We start from the raw sequence: 7,997 nt of genomic DNA, 5'->3' as shown, positions 1-7,997 counted from the left end.
TCCAGAGGAGAAGAAGGCCAAGGTCAAGGACGCGAAGCACAAAGGGGTGGCCGTACTAGCGCCAGAACTAGATACCAAGCGCAACCGAGACCTCCCCGAGTCGTCCAAGGGCAGCCGTACGTTCTGCACCTTCCACAACGTGCGCAGCCACAACACCAACAATTGTCAAGAGCTCAGGGCCGAGATGGACGCTTCGGTCGACGCCCCGAGCGCAACGACTGGGGCTACGGATGAGGATGTGGACGAGGTGGAGGACGTTGGGACGACCGTGGGCCACGCCAGGAATGGCGTGGCCAGCCTCGCGAGGACTGCTGGCAGGATCAGCCTCATGACGGCGCCTGGTGGGATCCGCCTCGCGAGGACCGTCCTCAGGGCAACCCTGATCTCCCTCTGTTGCCGCCGCCACCAAGGAGGAACGACAACCACCATCAGGACGAATGGGCTGGGGGCTTCCAGGAGCCGCGCGCCATCGCCTGCATCTTGGGTGGCGCTCAAGCCCCAGCTTCCCAGTGCATCTTCAAGCAGTTCTCTCACGAGGTGAATGCAGCTGATCGATTGTATTATAGTGGGGTTTTTATGCCCAAACTACGGATGTCGTGTTCTCCTCAGGGACTAGGCAAGTCAATGATCATGCTTGGATAAAGCTAGGTAACGCGGTTCAGATTATGAATGCAAGAAAATAAAACCTAAAGTAACAAGAACTAACCAAAGTTGACGACAAAGAAAATGAAAATAAGCAAAAGGGAGATTCAGATTATCTTCACTATATTTTTGGTGTTTTCTTATTACTAGAGACAACAGAAACTAACACAAAAGGGAAGTAGCATGACAAAACATGTACAGAGGGAAGTAACAAGTTTATATGACAGAAGATAGATGTTTCACACCAAAAACACACACATATGCATTTATATCACAAGAACAATAAACTAGACACCAATCATCAGCAAGTACAGAATATATATGACATATATAGCTAGTTCTTACACATCAACAAAAGTGACAATAAATTGTTCTAGTTCTTGCAGATCAACAGAGAACAACCAAACAAGCACAAGTCTAAATAATACAAGGTCTAACACATCTCTAATAAATAGAAATTACAGCGAGAGGGAGAGATACAGAGAGAGAAATTGCAGTAGGTTCAGTTTGGTGAAGAAGAACAGCAGCAAGGGTTTTGGTTCAGAAAAGAAGCAGCGAGAGAAGTGGAGGGAGCAACAGCTAGGCGGAGAAGAGAAGAGCAGCAGGGGCATGAAGAAGAAGCAGAAGCAGGGGCATGGCGAAGAGGAGCTGCAGTTGGAGAAGGAGGAGGAGCAATGACAATCTACAAGTTTTGGGTTCAGAATAGTAGCAGCAAGAGAGAGAGGCAGCAGGGAAGAGCAGCAACAGAAGGGGCAAGGGGAGAAGAAGCAGTAGTAGGGATGGGGAAGAGGAGCAGCGGCAGAAGGCAAGGTCGCGCGGGTACCCAGACACCCATCTGGTCAGGCGCGCGAGGTGCGGCGGTGGAGTGATGGCGCTGTGGTGGAGATGGTGGCGCTGGTGGAAATGAGTGAATGGATGGCTGGGTGGCGCAGGTGGATGGAGGTGATGGTGGTACTGGGTGGAGTGGTGGAGTGGTGGAGATGGAGATGATCAATTGTAAGTACAGTGGGATATTTCACCTAAACTGCGGATGTCGAAGTTCTCCTCAGGGCCTAGATGATCAGCGACGCTAAAGCTAGGTGACACAGAATTGGGTGATGAAAACTGAAAATAAAACCTAAACTAACAAGGTTGTTCCAAAAGATCATTCACAAAGAAAATGACAAACAGCAAAGGGAAATTCAGATTTTACTCAATATCTTTTTGGTATTTTCATTACTTGAGAAACTACAATACTAGCACAGGTGTTACTACTTAAACAACAAAATGAAATCAGCAAGACAAGAATACGTATAATAACAACAAGTATGACAGAGGGAAGAAACAAGGTTGTAGGACAGAATATATGTATCACATCACAAACACACACATATGTATATCTCACAGGACACCACACACATATGAAGATTACTATTTCACTAAACAAAGTATAACAGATCAAGTACTTCTCTAAGTGACAAGGTATAAACTACTCAGGGCATACTAATTAAGCATTTATATTATAAATTCTAAACTGAGCCAAGCAGCAGGATACTACACTTATCAAGACTGAACATTACATAGTATTAGTTATAACACTTCTGAAGATTACAGAAATTTGAGAGAGAGAGAGAGAGAGAGAACAGCAGCAAGATTGGGAATGGAGCAGCAGCAGGGACGTGAGGAGAAAAGCAGCAGGGACGTGAGGAGAGAAGCAGCAGGGGGCGTGAGAAGAAGAAGCAGCAGCAAAGAAAGAGGAGCAGCGAACATCAGAGTTTGGGTTCAGAGAAGAAGAAGTGGTAGCAGCAACTTGAGGTTCAGAGTAGAGAATCAGCAAAGGAGGCACAAAGAGAAGGAGCAGCAGGGGCATCAGGAAGAGAGGATCGGCAGAGAGGGATAGGTCACACGGAGGACCAGACGCCCGTGCTCGCCCTTGTCTGGTCGGGCGCGCGAGGTGCGGCGGTGGCTTGAGATGGTGGCGCTGGTGGATGAAGTTGGTGGTGAGTGGTGGATGTTTGTGGTGGGTGTGCTGATGGTGCGGAGGCGCACCACCACGCCGGCCTAGCCGTGGCGACGGCCGGAGGTGGAGAAGGAAGGGTGAGGGAGAGAGATGAGATGCCAGGCCCGAGGGGAATTGAGGCTGCCCTAGGGATTTTGATCCCCTCCTCTGATCTGCCACTTTACGATTTGGCCCTGCTACTTCTCTTCTTTCTTCCCAAGTTGGTCCTGCCATCTATAGCTTGCCCCCTTGATTACTTCAATTCTTCTCGCTCAACTCCCTTTCTTCACTTCTTTCCTGCCCTTCTCTCTTCTCAATAGCCAACTTGTCCGAATCTTGAAGTTTATAGTGCCTTTGCGCACTTTTCTGCAAAATAATCAAATGACGAGTAAATGATCTTTTAAATGATTTTCATTCAAATATATGTTCACGGCAAGAATGGATCGTCGGATCACAATAAATGGTGTGTGTGTGCCAAAATATGAATAGGAAATGTACTTATCAAGTTCCCCCACACTTAAATCTTTACTTGTCCTCAAGTAACGGCATTTGACAAGAGCAAGGTAGTGAACAGCGAACTGACTAGAGAATGTCCCAGTGAAGTAGATCTCCAAACAATGCATGCTTTGAACTTTGCTAGTGAAAATCAATGGTTAAGAGTTCTACAAAGCAGTAGGATACTAGTAAGCATGACCATTTTAAACTTTTACAATGATAAAAGAGGATCAACAAGTTTAAATGATGACTGTGCCAAATGGTTCGTAAAGAGAGCATTATCCCGAGAACAAAAAGAACTGGAATTAAATCTTGTGATTAAAACACTTATTTACAGAGATAAAGCAATGATTATATTATTAGTAGACTCACCATAGGAACATACCACCGATCCTGAGAACATGGTATACACCCGGCTCGACCAATTATTAGTTTTTTTGTTTGTCTCCCCAAAGGAACATACCACCGATCCAGAGAACATGGTATACACCTGGTTCGACAATTACATTTTTTATTATTAATTACTGCCCAAGCTAACCCGATTTCACATGCCACCGATCCAGGGAACATGACATGCTACTGTAGATAGTTAGACTTATTCATTCATTCATTATTACTTATCTTAAATGAACAACACATATAAGCACAAAAACAGGAATCATCACTTCTCCATGTCTGGTTCACATGCTACCGCTCTAGGGAACATAGCATACTAGTCCATAGTTGTTAGGTGATAGCTCTGAATGGGAACACACTCAGCACAAATTCAGCATCTAAACATGGTGATCTAGGTGTATCATAGTAAATGCAGAAAATGATGAAGTTTTCTAGTGTACTAGGGATTTGAGCACTCAAAACTAATAGTTCTCACTAATTTCAGCCAAGCATGCATGGTGTAGATCACTAGTTTACAAGGCATTCAGAAAACAAGTTCACAAATTCACATCAAGCACGATGCCAAAGGTGAATTTCAGCTTGACAACAAGTAATAACTGGCTCAAGCAACCCAACTAGCAATTGAATTCAGCATGTATTTATGATGTTCAGAATGGGTCATGAAACAGCTCACCGGGCACTATGAAGTAGCACTCGCTCGATCATCTCACCAACTACATCTCTTGCATTGTGACTCCCCTGCTTTTGCTTCTCTATCCTCATGCTCTCTATCCTCGTGCATGCTCCAGCTTCTCTCTTCCTTGTATGTGCCCATTGCTTCTCCTCTTCACCATGCTCTAAATCCACCGGGGTCCCAAGGAATGTCACCTCGAACCTGGTCAGCATGTAGTGAACGATGCAGTAGCAAAAACCTGAAAGAGCACTCGACAAAAGAGACCATACAAGTGAAAGGGGTAATGCCCTCTAAATCATCAATAGAGTACCCAAGTACATAAGCATAGCTATAAAGAACATGACAAGTATGATACGAATCAACAAGCTCAATACTAACATGAGGATGATATTTATAATTAAGCATAGGACTAGCACGAGGAAAGTAACTATGATCATCACAAATGAGAGTACTGCCACTAACAGGGTATATATCATCATATCCAAGCAAATGAGTTTTCAAATCAATCTTAAGTGATGGCATCATGCAATGCAAGGTAGTAGCAAACAAATCATATGGAGACATGTCATTAAGAGGATTGAATGAACCTAACAAATCACACTCTTGTATGACAATAGGCAAATGAATCTCAGGTTCTTCATCTTCATCTACAACAACTTCTTTTACTTCTCCAGGAGTGATAGGCAACGGATCTTCATCTTGATCACTTGGGCATTCAAGCTCTGTTCCATCTTGTTCCTTGACTTCGAGAATTTCTTCTTGGATATGAAGTATCTCTTATGAAGGTGTTGGAACCTCACATGTATCAAGAGATATCCCAGAAACACTCAGCTCAAGCTGTGAAGAAATAGTGCTCCCAGCGTTAATGTTCTTCTCAATCTTCCTTACTTCTTCCACTAGCTCTTTTCCACTCATGATCTTCTTCATTTCCTCTAGTATCACCGGCCTAATTGGATCATCTTCGGCACTCCAAGTGAACTCGAGACTAAGCAATGTGAGCTTGTCTATATCATCAAAGTCATCTTGTGTGGGCACTTGTGTTGAAGGTGTTGGTTGACCAAATGGAGGACCATTTAACTCCATTGGCAACATCTCCTGGTGTTGAGGTATATGATTAGGAGGTGAATAGAATTGTTGTGGCGCATAGTTGTTGCTCTCCTCATTGTACCTAAATCCCTGCATATGATTACTAGAAGCAAATGGTGACATCTCAGGGTTGTTGCTCCTATATGACATATTCTAGTTTTCAGGCCACCCATATGAGCAATTGTTTTGGTATGAGCTAGGCTGTGGGGCGAAGTTCATGCCATAACAATCGGGAGAGTGAGAGTAACCACGCTGACATTCAGCGGGTGAATGGCCCTGAAATCCACAAATATGGCATGTAGGAGCAACATAAGGATGGCCTCTAGAATAAGGATCATAAGAGCTAGGCCTATCTTCAAAAACTACTTCTCGCTGCCGAGCTAAATCATCTAATCGATGGGAAATCTTACTAATCAGTTCTTGAATACTTTCTGTGCTATTTGTAGTGTTGCTCGCATAAGCATGATGATCTGAATAGTAAGCCATATCTGAAAAGATGCAATAACCTGCAGAATAACCAAGAAAAGAAAGAGAAAATAACTGGAACAATGGTTAGGGGTTAGAGATATATCACACACACACATATATATAGCACAAAAGAAAAAACAAGTAAAACCTAGTCTATAGCCTAACATGGTCACTCTACGCTACTCCCCGGCAACGGCGCCAAAATGATCAATTGAAATACAGCGGGATATTTCACCCAAACTGTGGATGTCGAAGTTCTCCTCAGGGCCTAGACGATCAGCGACGACGCTCGGCTAAAGCTAGGTGACACAGAATTGGGTGATGAAAACTGAAAATAAAACCTAAACTAACAAGGTTGTTCCCAAAGATCATTGACAAAGAAAATGACAAATAGCAAAGGGAAATTCAGATTTTACTCAATATCTTTTTGGTATTTTCATTACTTGAGAAACTATAATACTAGCACAGGTGTTACTACTTAAACAACAAAAGGAAATCAGCAAGACAAGAATATGTATAATAACAACAAGTATGACAGAGGGAAGAAACAAGGTTGTAGGACAGAATATATGTATCACATCACAAACACACACATATGTATATCTCATAGGACACCACACACATATGAAGATTACTATTTCACTAAACAAAGTATAACAGATCAAGTACTTCTCTAAGTGACAAGGTATCAACTACTCAGGCCATACTAATTTAGCATTTATATTATAAATTCGAAACTGAGCCAAGCAGCAGGATACTACACTTATCAAGACTGAACATTACATAGTATTAGTTATAACACTTCTGAAGATTATAGAAATTTGAGAGAGAGAGGGAGAGAGAGAACAGCAGCAAGATTGGGAATGGAGCAGCAGCAGGGATGTGAGGAGAAAAGCAGCAGGGACGTGAGGAGAGAAGCAGCAGGGGGCATGAGAAGAAGAAGCACCAGCAAAGAAAGAGGAGCAGCGAACAACAGAGTTTGGGTTCAGAGAAGAAGAAGTGGCAGCAGCAACTTGAGGTTCAGAGCAGAGAATCAGCAAAGGAGGCGCAAAGAGAAGGAGCAGCAGGGGCATCAGGAAGAGAGGATCGGCGGAGAGGGAGAGGTCACGCGGAGGACCAGACGCCCGTGCTCGCCCTTGTCTGGTCAGGCGCGCGAGGTGAGGCGGTGGCTTGAGATGGTGGCGCTGGTGGATGAAGTTGGTGGTGAGTGGTGGATGTTTGTGGTGGGTGTGCTGATGGTGCGGAGGCGCACCACCACGCCGGCCTAGCCATGGCGGCGGCCGGAGGTGGAGAAGGAAGGGTGAGGGAGAGAGATGAGATGCCAGGCCCGAGTGGAATTGAGGTTGCGCTAGGGATTTTGATCCCCTCCTATGATCTGCCAATTTACGAGTTGGCCCTGCTACTTCTCTTCTTTCTTCCAAAGTTGGTCCTGCCATCTATAGCTTGGCTCCTTGATTACTTCAATTTTTCTCGCTCAACTCCCTTTCTTCACTTCTTTCCTGCCCTTCTCTCTTCTCAATAGCCAACTTGTCCGAATCTTGAAGTTTATAGTGCCTTTGCGTACTTTTCTGCAAAATAATCAAATGACAAGTAAATGATCTTTTATATGATTTTCATTCAAATATACCATAGTTCACGGAAAGAATGGATCGTTGGATGACAATAAATAGTGTGTTTGTGTGCCAAAATATGAATAGGAAATGTACTTATCAGCAGCCCTCCCCAAGATCGGGGCCACGCGCCCGCTCAGATGGTCCAAGTACGCCATCACCATTAGCTCGGCGGACCAACTCAAATGCGCGGCAACCGCCAGCGTTCTCCCGATGCTCTGTTCACCCGTCATCAGCAATGTCCAAGTCACCAAGTCCCTCATCGACGGCGGCGCAAGGCTCAGTGTCCTGTCCGTCGAGATGTTCGATAGCCTTCAAGTGCCGTACGATCAGCTCCGGCCCACCAAGCCCTTCTCAGGAGTGACTGACTGCTCCACCACCCCGGTAAGCCAAGTTCGTCTCCCTGTTACCTTCGGTCAGCGCGACAACTACCACACCGAGCTCATCGACTTCGACGTCGCCCACATCCGTCTGTCGTATAACGCCATCCTTGGGTACCCAGCGCTAGCCAAATTCATGGCAGTCACCCACCATGGCTACAACGTCCTCAAGATGTCGGGAAGCTGCGGAATCATCACGGTCCCCTAGGAAGAAAGGTACGCGGTGTGCTCCCTCGAGCACGCCTTCCAAGCTGCAGTAGTCGAAGACC

General features: G+C 45.1%; 1 long non-coding RNA gene across 1 annotated transcript; it reads right to left on the bottom strand.

The window, feature by feature from the left end:
* Positions 1–954: 954 nt before the first annotated feature.
* Positions 955–7,337, bottom strand: LOC125513348. Its single transcript, XR_007285873.1, has 2 exons — positions 4,185–7,337; positions 955–3,605 (listed from the first exon to the last, which is right to left on the bottom strand). It is a non-coding gene; the product is annotated as an uncharacterized LOC125513348 (long non-coding RNA).
* Positions 7,338–7,997: the final 660 nt, after the last annotated feature.

The sequence above is a fragment of the Triticum urartu genome, chromosome 6 (genome assembly GCF_003073215.2).
Source record: "Triticum urartu cultivar G1812 chromosome 6, Tu2.1, whole genome shotgun sequence".
Taxonomy (NCBI): domain Eukaryota; kingdom Viridiplantae; phylum Streptophyta; class Magnoliopsida; order Poales; family Poaceae; genus Triticum; species Triticum urartu.
The sequence above is the reverse complement of the archived record's forward strand: the minus strand, read 5'-3'. Positions and strand labels throughout refer to the sequence as shown.